Source organism: Nilaparvata lugens, chromosome 14 (genome assembly GCF_014356525.2).
Source record: "Nilaparvata lugens isolate BPH chromosome 14, ASM1435652v1, whole genome shotgun sequence".
Classification (NCBI taxonomy): Eukaryota; Metazoa; Arthropoda; class Insecta; order Hemiptera; family Delphacidae; genus Nilaparvata; species Nilaparvata lugens.
This window is the reverse complement of record NC_052517.1, coordinates 21,472,550-21,485,467: the sequence shown is the minus strand read 5'-3', so window position 1 is coordinate 21,485,467 and position 12,918 is coordinate 21,472,550.

Sequence of the window (12,918 nt, the reverse complement as noted above, 5' to 3'; positions counted from 1 at the left end):
TTTTTGGAACCTTTTAATCTCAAATTGTTCATTTTACTCTGATAATTATGTAGCATATTTTACTGTTTGCTTATCATATGGTCATAATAATAATAATAATATCGAGTGACCTGGCTGGCTCAGGTCTGGTGTCAGAGTTTTCAGGTCACAACTGATCAATTTTAGGGCCTCTGACATGACCTAATGACTGCTTTTTAGGCAGCCGGGACCGACGACTTAACGTGTCCATCCGAAACACGGGAGTGGCCTGAGATATGGTCATAATATAATACAATTGATATGTTTCTTCATAGATTTCTTTGCATCATTTCTGAACTCCCCACACTTACATGATTTGAAATGTTATCAGAATACCTATTGCTATCATTACATATTCAATATCCTGTGTTATTGGATCATCAAGAGTCCACATAATCATTTATGTACCTACTTTTATTATAAAAAATATGATATTGTTATCAGCTGAATTATAATTTATTATTTTTTGGAACCTTTTAATCTCAAATTGTTCATTTTACTCTGATAATTATGTAGCATATTTTACTGTTTGCTTATCATATGGTCATAATAATAATAATAATATCGAGTGACCTGGCTGGCTCAGGTCTGGTGTCAGAGTTTTCAGGTCACAACTGATCAATTTTAGGGCCTCTGACATGACCTAATGACTGCTTTTTAGGCAGCCGGGACCGACGACTTAACGTGTCCATCCGAAACACGGGAGTGGCCTGAGATATGGTCATAATTATAATACAATTGATATGTTTCTTCATAGATTTCTTTGCATCATTTCTGAACTCCCCACACTTACATGATTTGAAATGTTATCAGAATACCTATTGCTATCATTACATATTCAATAATCCTGTGTTATTGGATCATCAAGAGTCCACATAATTCATTTATTACCTACTTTTATTATAAAAAATATGATATTGTTATCAGCTGAATTATAATTTATTAATTTTTGGAACCTTTTAATCTCAAATTGTTCATTTTACTCTGATAATTATGTAGCTATTTTACTGTTGCTTATCATAGTCATATAATATAATAAAATGTTTCTTCGTTATTTGCTTCATTTCTGAAACTCCCACTCTTACATGATTTGAAATTACACCAATGCACACCTACATAATTCTACATTCATAGCCTGCTGTGAGTAGGCCTATATTATTAAATTTATTTCATTAAACAATAAATCATAAATCTTTCCTTTAACAATAACAATAAATCAATCATATATCCAAAAAAATAGTATATCCTATCAAAATAAACTTGAGTGGAACAAAAGGATCGTTCCACGTTTCCACTCTGTAAAAGCTTTACACTTCACGGTTTAAAAGGTTATGTTAACACTGTTTATTGCTTAGAATGCTTACATGCTTACAGTGCGTTCACATTTGATTTATTTATTATTATTTGAACTCACTTCAAGTTACAAATCAAAGGTAACTGATTTAAAACTTAACATACTTATATGAAAATAATTTAAAACAATATATATTTAATACGTTACGTACCGGTAGAGCTAGCTAAAAGAAAAGTTTGAATCATTTTTACATTTATTTGTATTAATGTATAAAATAAATTATGTAGAAGATTATTTAGATAGGCTGTATGTATTGTAGCTACAATAATAAAGTAGATTCTTTGTTAGTAGCACAGCAACTTGAAATAATTTATTATGAATTAAAAATGTAGGCCCATTATGGAAACTAATCACTAACCTAATCACCGGTTTCACGTTGTTAAAACATTATTATTCTAGTACATTCTTATCAGTAATAATTGCATTGCTTATCTTGTTATAAACTTCACAAAATTTAAATTAGATGTACTTTGTGTAATTTTCGAAATGCAATAATGCACTTCAAAACGCTGTTTTTAGCCTTATCTTTGGCGTAATTTTAATAGGCAATGTTACCGGTATTTTTGGAAACATTGCATTATTAAAAAAAACTGAAAGAATAAGTAAAGAATGAAATCGGGTAATAGCAATTATTCTATTTTTACTAAAATGATTATTACAGACAGATGATTTTTTACAATGTTATTTTTCTCATATTTGTTTGATAAATTTTATATTAATAATCTATAATTAATGTTAGTTGCACAGAAGCCGGCTAAATTTTAACCGTGATTAATTTCACGAGAACCAATTAGAAAAGGCATTTTTTATAAGACGGTTTGTCTGATTGGCTCTCCTGGAATTAATCACGATTAAAATTTAACCGGCTTTTGGCACCTAGTCATGATTTAACAATGAAACAGACAATCCTTTTTCATGCTATTGTTGTGATTGAATGGAATTCAGTTTACTCAGTGGATAAGTTATTATTTAAAGGTAATTGATTCAAAATTGTGTTTGTAAAAGCTCTTGATTTAATAAAAGCATTATTATTGTTATTAAATGGTTATTTTTTATCACGGCTAAGTATTCGCTAAAATCTGGTTGAATTGATTATAATGTGTAGGTATTACCTATACCAGACTTGTAATAATCTATACCTTTTTAAATTTCAAGAAAGTATCAATTGTAATAATTGAGAATAGACATTTGTATTTTAGAAGTTATCACATCATGTAATATTAAGAATAGTGAATTGTATTTGAGAAAGTATGAATTCAATTTGAGATTCGGTAATAAGATTTGTTAGTCAGAAGTTTCTGTTCTAATTAAGAAATCTGATTGGAAATCCAGTTGATCTTGTTCATGAATTAAAATTCATGCAAAGAATGCAAGTATGGATATGACGTTGGACAAGTGGATTATTTTCTAATCTTCAATTAACAACTTCCCATGTAACTTACATCTTACTATTTCTCAATTACAATTCACAATTCCTAATTACAATTGAAAGCTTCCCAAATAAAATTCAAAATTTGTAGAAATATTCATTTTCAAAAGGGTAAAAATATGATATTCAAAGTTAAATATACCGTATTTCTACCAATAAGAGTCAATCATAGGTACGGTATTGGAAACTATGAGCCGAATCTGCAATAACTGGATCTGAATAAACTGCTTGACTTGCCAGATTAGACATCCTATGTGTAATGAAAGTTTCATCCTTAATGAAAGTATCAGACAACTCCATAATTCATATCAGAAATATTCTTAGTAATATTTAGGCAGTTTTGCTACTATTTGGTGGTATCCGTTGAAAGGCTTTTCAGTGGCTAGCTAAAGCTGCGTCTACACCAAAGTTATTAACAAAATGTTTATTTTTCCTTCCTCATAGATTCTATTAGATTGAACATACTGTAGCTTATCATACAAATGATGTGCCTATGTGTTTGTCAAGATCCGTTTAATCTAATAGAATCTATAAGGACGGAAAAATAAATTTTTTTCAATAACTTTGGTATAAACGCAGCTTTAGAAGACCGACCGAGGTGATTATTGATAAACAAGTCATACGGTGATCAAACTAGAAAGATTCTAGGCCTTTGAAGCACTTGACGAGCCAATCCTGTTAATTTATCAATCAATAATTTGATTATTTATTATTTTACAAAGGCGACTTTGTATAAGTATTGTAAGCCTAGGTGATGATGATGGGAGGAATGATAATACAATGAAGGTGGAGTTATGAATGAATAAAAATGATAGGTTATGCTATCCTCTTGAATTGATTTGAGTTTTTTTTTCAATCCAGAAATAAAACTAAAAATTTTGAATTTGATTTGATTAAAAACCGAATATAATAGAATGATGACATTCAATAAACTCTCAGAACTTGAAAATATTGAGTTATTAAGAAAGATTTTGAACCAGAATAAAACACAAACTAATTATGACATTTTTTTCAAATCGGGCAACTTAAAAAACTTTTGTATTCCAGAAAAATAAGAGTTTTTTTAAATAAATATCCTTATTTACAATATTGACTATTCAATGGGTAAAATTATTCAAAGTTCCTACTTTAGGGAGTGTCTCACATCTTCGAGTGCATATTCCTACCAGACAAACAGAAACAAAAGTAGGACATTGTGATGTTCATGAACATGGGACGTTGTCACAGCATTGCGTTTACATTGCAGGCTGATACACAGGCAGTCGAGTCATAATAAACATGACCTAATAAATTGTATTTTATTTGGTTCAAAGGTAAAAGAAAATGTGTGGGAGTTTATGTTTTGGCTTTTAAATGGCAATATGTTACTGCTGGCAAGCAGCTGGAGCAAATAATCGAAAATGCACGTCCACGATATAAAATCAATGTGTCTAAAAGCTACTTCAAGTTTTGGTTGTACAATAAAAATTCTAACAAGTTTTTATCGAACGTCCAAAGTCTAACTACACACACATCAATTTTTGAATGAAAAAATTTTTTTCGTCCTTATAAACTCTACCAGGAGCTTGACAAACTCATGATCACATCATAATATATGTTTGTAAAATTTTGTTCAATTTAATCAAATTTATTAGGATGGCATAAAATCGTAAGTTCAAAAATTGATGTGTGTGTTACTAGACTTAAGACTTATTCACACAACATATTCCCAAACTTTCATAATAATTGGTCTAGTAGTTTCTCAATCACATATAAACACTCATTTGTCTTTTTCTTTAGGGCTTTTTTTAATATAAATAGAAATACAAATCTCAGTACTCTTTTAAATTATTTTATCACAACATGATTCGTACATTAAATGCCATTTACACGTCTGAAACATTCAGATTCATTTTCAAACTTGAAAATGGTATTTGATATCCGAATCATGTTGTGATAAAATAATTTAAAAGGGTACTGAGGTTTGTATTTCAATCTATATTTAAACATTCATTTATATTTTTCATTTTTATATTTTATCCAAGTTGTATTATATTGTGTGATTAAAAAATAAAGTGATAGATTTTATAAATTAAATAGTAAGCACTATTATTCGCATGGCACTATGAGCAACAGAGAATAAAATACACCAGAAGGCATCCTCTATCTATAAATATCATGGACAGCCTATCTACTTTAATTGAATATTCAAGAACAACTCGAATTTAACTATGAATTCATATTGAACTAGCCGTAAGGCTCGCTTCGCTCGCCTCATCTGTCTAGCCAGTGGGCTCCGCCCAGAAAACGCAGGAAAAATGCTCAAAAAGCGCTGATCTTGGTCGGAACTTGGGCGTTATTTCAAAACCCTACCAATACAACATTTTCATACCTCAGCAGAGCCTGTGTATCAAATTTGAACATTTTTTGCCAATTAGTTCTTGAAGTAGCTGAGAAAACGTTTGAAAAATGCTGTTCTTGGGTGCCTCTCTGGAAAAATCTCTGGAAATTTTTCAAATCTGTTCTTAGAGCGCCTCTAGCTGGCCAACTATGTTGAATTTGAGCCTATTTGGTCCAGTAGATTTTCAGTTCTGTTGATTATGAGTGAGTAAGTGAGTGAATGAATCATTGTCATTTTGCTCTTTTATCTAACTATTGTAATATATAGAGTGCCTAAAAATAAATTGATTGAATAAAACCTAGAGCAGTTGCTAATTCCAATTTGGAATCGGTTGAATGAGGTTGGCTAGCACTAACTAGGCCTAGATGGAACCAGGAATTTTATGAGTGCTCGAAACTAGTTTTGCTTATGCAAAAAAGTATTGAAATGGATACTAATAATTTTGATGATAATTAATCGATTAATTATCTATTCTTATTTATCTGTGGACAACGTTGATCAATACGTATTTTGCAACGTTCCAATTTCCACAAATTATTTTCGTGCTGTTTACATCATACAGAAAATATTAGCACATGATCTTTTTGTCTTTGCTATAGTACAGTACTACCACTTAATTCAAAACAATAAAATTTTATCAAAAATATAGGAAGAAGTAATGACTAGGTGCTAGTCGCTTGATTCTAGGTTTCATTCAATCGACCCAATAATAATGTATCACTTACTTATGAAGCTCCATATAATATGTCGAGATTCACGCCAAACGCACAGAGAAGTTTGGCGTGGAATGACTTCGAGGTTCAAACAGTCGAACATGTTGTCTGGTACATTATTTTCGAGTTTTAGTCATTGCCTGATAATTTTGCAAGCTTCAAGAACCTCTTGATCTGACGGATTTTTCTCCACAGGTTCGTCAAAGCCATCATCATCATAGTCAGTTCAAAGGATTAAAATGTGTGACAAAAGCAAGAATGGGGAAGTCCAGTCGTTTACCTACCTGGTCTACAAATGACAAGGTCTTGGAATTCTATTTCCAGTAACTTTCATTCAATTTCCGACATGTATTTCAACCTCTATTGACTGTCTACCACCCTATCTTCTTCCTACCTCAATTGCCATTATTTTTAGTCTATTGACCTTTCTGCTGAAACTAAACGATTCCTTGAAAATGACCGTCTGCTTCCTATACACACTACATATTGTATGTTGAAGTCAAGAGGAAACTTTGTTGTTGAGAGGTCCGAAATTCGTTAAATAAGCAGCCAAAACTCTACAATGTCATGGGGCCAGGTAAAAATTCGTTATGTAGAGGATTTCGTTAAGTGGAGGTTCGTTCTAGAGAGGTTCGACTGTATATACGTTTCAAAATCATTTGAACCTAAAAAATCTTTTCAATAATTTCTCCAAATAATATTCAGTCTGATCACAATTCAGCATAAGCTCAAAATTCATGAGACTGAATTCATTTAAAAGAAAAAAAATCTGTTGTGGCTCACTCACACGGATTTTCTTGCCATTTTGATGCTTCTCATGCTCCTGAGGAGGAGGAAGAGGAGGAGGTGGAGTAGTTGAGGAAGAGGAGGAGGAGAAAGAGTAGGGTGAGGAGGAGTAGGTGGGCGAGGAGGAGTAGGAGAAGCTGGAGGAGGAAGAGGAGGTGGTGGAGTGGTTGATGAGGAGGAGGAGGAAGAGTAGGGTGAGGAGGAGTAGGTGGAGGAGGAGGCGAAGGAGAAGGTAGAAGAGGAAGAGGAGGAGTTGAGGAGGAGGGGGAATAGTTGGAGGAGTAGGAAGAGTAGGGTGAGGAGGAGGTGGAAGAGTAGGGTGAGGAGGAGGAGGAGGAAGAGAAGGGTGGGGAGGAGTAGAAGGAGGAGTAGATGAGGAGGTGAAGGAGGAGTAGTTGGGGGAGGAGTAGGAGGAGGGGTGGTGGAGGGTTGAGGAGGTGAAGGAGGAGGTCAAGGAGGAGGAGGCTTGAGTTACTATTCACCTCAAGTTTATAAACACTTCAAAGACTTCATATAGAATATTTATATATGGTTTAGTTTTTAATAAAGGTTTGTGTTAAAGTTGGTGTCTTGTGAACAGAGGTTTGAGCAAACTTGGCTCAAAGCCTTATTGTAATAAACCACTACCCCTCGGTTTAGGACTATGATTTGAAATCCATGTGTGATATGAATTTGGATTTAACCTATCACATTGTGATGTATTATTATTTTGAAATTGATCAGCTGACTAGTAGTCCAATGAACAGTAGACCTCGCGCAGTTCAAAACCACAGCCTCTTGTAATACTGTCCATCAGAGTGAATTATGTCCTGTCCTGACGTGTCCGTGTCCGTGTAGTTATATAATAATTATAGTTTTACAATTAAAAAGGAAAACAAAAGAAAATAATAACGAACTTAATTAAATATTCACAACGATTCAGTATAACTAATAAGATTAGAAGAGAACAATATTTTAGTTAGATTCAGGTAAGTTAGTGAAGGGGTATAAAAAGGGGTATGAAAAATATGTTTATACAAAGAAATAAGAAACAGTTGGAAGAAGAAAGAGTTGGTAGAGCTCAAAAATAATAATTGAATCATCAATTGAGCAGCATAATTTTTCACAAGATTTTTTTCACCAAGAAGTCTTTTTCTATTGCATGGATTATGGCAATTTTTCAAATTGCTGAAATCTGGCATGAATATTATTATTTAGAATTCCATATAATAAATTAAATGCTCTTAAGCTGCGTTTACACCAAAGTTATTAACAATATCTTGATAACTTAATCCTTATAGATTTCATCAGATTGAACATAACTTATCATAGTTACACACATGATGATCATATGAGTTCGTCAAGTTCCGTTCAATCTAATAGAATCTATAAGGATTGAGTTATTAGCATTTTGTTAACAACTTTGGTGTAAACGTGGCTTAAAGGATTTTCTGGTTTTTAAGTCTTGGACTTCAAATGTTGACCTCGAAGTTTCAGTGGAAAAGGATATTGGACAAAATGTTTCATACTTTTTCAAATAAAGATAACACAATAACCTTCCCGAATTTATTAAAAATCAATAAGAAGTCCTGAAGTCGGATAAAGAATATTATTTGCTAGTAGCAGTCACCGTGTCCAACTTAATATCTCTGCAAAATTTCATGACCATTGGTCGAACGGTCTAGGAAGAGTATCCCAACAAATAATAACTATTTCATCTATAAGAGCTTCGCTCACCTTCGGCTCGCTCAGAAATTAGAAATGGAAAATAAAAATTTACATGGATAAGGCGGAGCACCTGCAATTCTTAAGGTGCGTACAGATATACGCGCCGCGAACATGAGCAATTCACTTTTAATCAGCTAATAATAATAATAATGTCGAGTGACCTGGCTGGCTCAGGTCTGGTGTCAGAGTTTTCAGGTCGCAACTGATCAATTTCAGGGCCTCTGACATGACCTAACGACTGCTTTTTAGGCAGCCGGGACCGACGACTTAACGTGTCCATCTGAAACAGCTGATGCCAAGCTTTTTATATCTGTATCTTTCCGTTTCTGTGAAAATACAGATATAGTCAGCTGATTAAAAGTGAATTGTTCATGTTCGCGGCGCTTATATCTGTACGCACCTTCACAGATATGATATCTTACCAATGTCAATTTATATTATATGAGCTTGATCAAAATCGTTGAAGCGGTTTTTGAGAAAACCGCGGTTTTTTATATAATTTTGATAGAACTTTGAATCGCAACTATTATAAATGCTGAATAAATGCTATATTTTATGTTGAATTCATCTGAATGCAGGTACTGCTGGTGGCGGACATACAGAGATTTTTACAAGTGCATCCTTCTTCTTTCTCCATTCCTCAACATTGTCACCAACTGTCGGCTTTCTTTCTACAAAATTCTTGGGAACCCTTCTATTGAAAATCTTTGAAATAATGTAGACTGTTTCAAATAGAAAAATATTAGCTATAGTACATTAGTATATGGTTGGTTGGATTCAGAGACAGAATTCTTTCAGACGTATGCCCCTTATTAGCTTCTGTGCTCATATTGTTGCATTAGTGCGCCAAAAGTCATCTTTATCGTTGTGGACACTGACGAATTTATTAACCTGCTTGGCCTTCCCCAACACTGTCCACAAGACAACACTGATTAGCATGACCATGCTCGTAGCACGGAGTGCCCTTTCTACTTTTTTGTTTGAAGATTAGGGTATTCATTTCGGCGCCATTCGCTCTATGTCTGCTTCTCTTTATTCGAGACCATGACGTGTGACTTGTATCTCCATTATGGCATTTGTTTTTGACATCTTCACCCATCGACTAGCCGCTCTCACGTCAGCCTATATATATATATATTCTATTATAAAGCCCACTTTTGATGTATATATTATGTTTCAACTATTCAGGTTATTAAACCACGTAAAAAAACTCATTACTGGTGAATTTCTCAATCGATATTATGAAGAAAATTTTCTGCAGTCAATATTATATTTTACTCACACTCATTTATAGAAGTACAGATAATTGTAATAATAAGCATATTTTAATACTCTGTTATAGAGGTAGATAATATTCTTCAATGTTGAATAGTCATAATGCTATATTATAATGCTGTAATTAAGCCTATTGAAGAATAACAAGATTACAGACACTATTGGTCAGTGTGAAGTTAGCAGTACATTTGTCAGAAGTACATTAGAAAACGATAGTTCTGGATGCAGACACAATAGTTCTATAGTTCCTGATAGATAAATAGATATGAGCAATAGTTCCATTGATATAATGGAAAAAATTGATTTTGAAAGAATGCACTGCCAACTTCTAATAAAAATCCTATTCACCTCAGCAGTACACGTAGAAACGCTTTCATGACTGTTACAATAGGAGATATGAATGTATAAGAAGCCACTTACATGACTGGTGGGTTCCAATCTATTATACCCTATTATAAGCTAAAATCTTATCTATTATAAGCTAAACTAACGATCTATACAGTTTTCAACCCATTCCATTGATTAATGTGGTCTGTGGCTGGGGTGTGAAGTTGGCCCGGACGAAAATTTGAAACTTCCAAATTTGATATTTAGAAACCTAAATAAACGTCAAATTTGTCAAAACAAATCTGAACTTAAGCTCAACTAACGATCTACACACTTTCCAACCCATTTCATTGATTAATGTGGTCTGTGGCTGGGGTGTGAAGCTGGCCCGGACGAAAATTTGAAACTTCCAAATTAGGTATTTAGAAATCTAAACAAACGTCAAATTTGTCAAAACAAACCTAAACTAACGCTAAACTAACGATCTAGACTATTTTCAACTAATTTTATGAAAATTCCCGGGCTGGTGTGAAGTTGGCCCGGAAAATTTGAAGTTTCCAAAAATTTGGTATTCAGAAACCTAAACAAACGTCAAATTTGTCAAAACAAACTTAAACCAACGATCTAGACTATTTTCAACTAATTTTGTGAAAATTTCCGGGCTAGTGTGAAGTTGGCCCGGAAAATTTGAAACTTTCAAATTTGGTATTTAGAAACCCAAACAAACGTCAAATTTGTTAAAACAAACCTAAACTAATGATTTATAATATTTTCATTGAGAGGGCTGACATCATCCGGGCCAACTTCGCAGACGTGCTAACTTCTGTTGAGAGCGTACCGTGTGTACTTGTCGAGCGGAAATTATGAGGTAATATGATGGATGAACGTAATATGATGGCATGATGCGTTATCCTATTGGAATTCATCATATTTTTAAAAATAATTCTTCTCTGGAGGCTGCAAAGGACCTGGCTACTTACAACCATTCCGTCTTCTGGCAGCGTCTTAGTTGAGCCCAAATTATGAAAGTTTAACGTGATAGCTGAAGACTTGATTCATAAATTCTCATCACAGTTTCCTTCAATAATTCTTACCTGGGGCGGCAAAGGACCTCATTACCTACATCCTTCTCCTCCGCTGACAGCGTGATTTTTGATCCCAAACTATGAAAATGGTATAGAACTGAAGCCCAGAATTGTTTTCATTGATTCACACTTTTTTCCAATCTGGACGTAGTGGAGCTGGCCTGCCAAATTTGAAAACTTTCAAAGTATCTCACGGTCGAATTTTTTGAGACAAATTATGAGAATAGTATAGAAATGGGCTCCATCAAATGAGACCAATATGAAAAATATTCAATATCACTTTATTTATGAATCTATAAAAGATATTAAATACTTCACACAGACACATAAATACATAATGCAGAATTCAAATAAAGTTCAGCATGACAATACAATTCAATAATTTGATAGTAGATGGTAAGGGAAAAAACCACTGGCGTGAGATGACTCTTGATCGCCAGTGTGAGTAGGAAAAAAATTAAATTTAAAGTTCTCTGAAATATCTTATACTAAACTACGGAACTCTCTTCCTTATTCATATTTTATACAGTGTATACAGGATATAGAAAGCATTATTCCATGGGAAATCGGATAAGAGAATAAGAAGTAGTTTTGTCAATAACTTTACTATAAATAGTTACTATAATGACTCAATTTTTCCATTTTCTAACGTTTTACTTGAAAAAGTCGAAAATGTTGTCTGGTAGTCTACACTATTTTTAGTTGTAATCCTCGCCTGATAATTTTGAAAGCTTGTAGAACTTCTTGATCTGACGGATTCTTCTCTTCAGATTCATCACAGTCATCATCATCATCATCATCATCATCAGCTCTAAGAATTGAAATGTGTGACAAAAGCAGAAGGATGGGAAAGTCCTGTCTACCTGCCTGTTCTACGAATGACAGATTTTTGAAATTCTATTTCCAGTAACTTGCATTCAATTTCCGACATGTGTTTCAAACTCTATTCACTGTTTACCATCCTATCTTCTCCCTACCTGAACTTGTCATTATTTTTAGTTTATTGACCTTTCTGCTGAAACTAAACAATTCTGACTGTTGGCTTCTTATACACACTACATTTTGTATGTTGAAGTGAAGAGAGATAACTTTGTAGTTGAGAGGTCCAAAATTCGTTATAGAAGAAAATAAGCAGCCAAAATTCTGGAATGTCATGGGACAAGGTAAAAATATTTGTTGCTTAGAAGAATTTATTAAGTGGTGGCTTGTTATAGAGAGGCTCGACTGTATAGCAATTTGAATATAGTGTGCTTGTATAAACTGTATAGCAATAGGCCTATATAGATGTAGTAAATAATATATAATAAACAATATATAGGAACATAATTGACCGAGCAAAGTGAGGTCTAAGATTTAAGTCGACGGTTTTGCATTTCTCTTTATGTTTATAATTATGTTCCGCATTTACGGCGAAACGCGGTAATAGATTTTCATGAAATTTGACAGGTACAGTATGTTCCTTTTTAAGTTGCGGGTCGACGTATATACAAGGCTTTTGGAAATTTTTCATTTCAAGGATAATATAAATGGAAAAGGCGCCTCCTTCATACGCCAATATTAGAGTAAAAATCACACTAGAATATTATTCATCATAGATCATCTGTCGAGAGGATTATAAATTGCATGCAATGATGCAAGCAATTTAATATATCAATGTAACTTGAAGAAAAACAGCTGTTGTTCAATTAATATCATCGATTAAATCATCGTTGAATAAATGAATAAACGTAGGATCTCATAGGCCAGCTCAGAAAATTATGAGCTGCATAATCACGTCTCCGTGGTTGGGAACCCACCTGAAATTTCGATCCTAGCATAAGTAAAACTGCAGGTCTATCAATTGA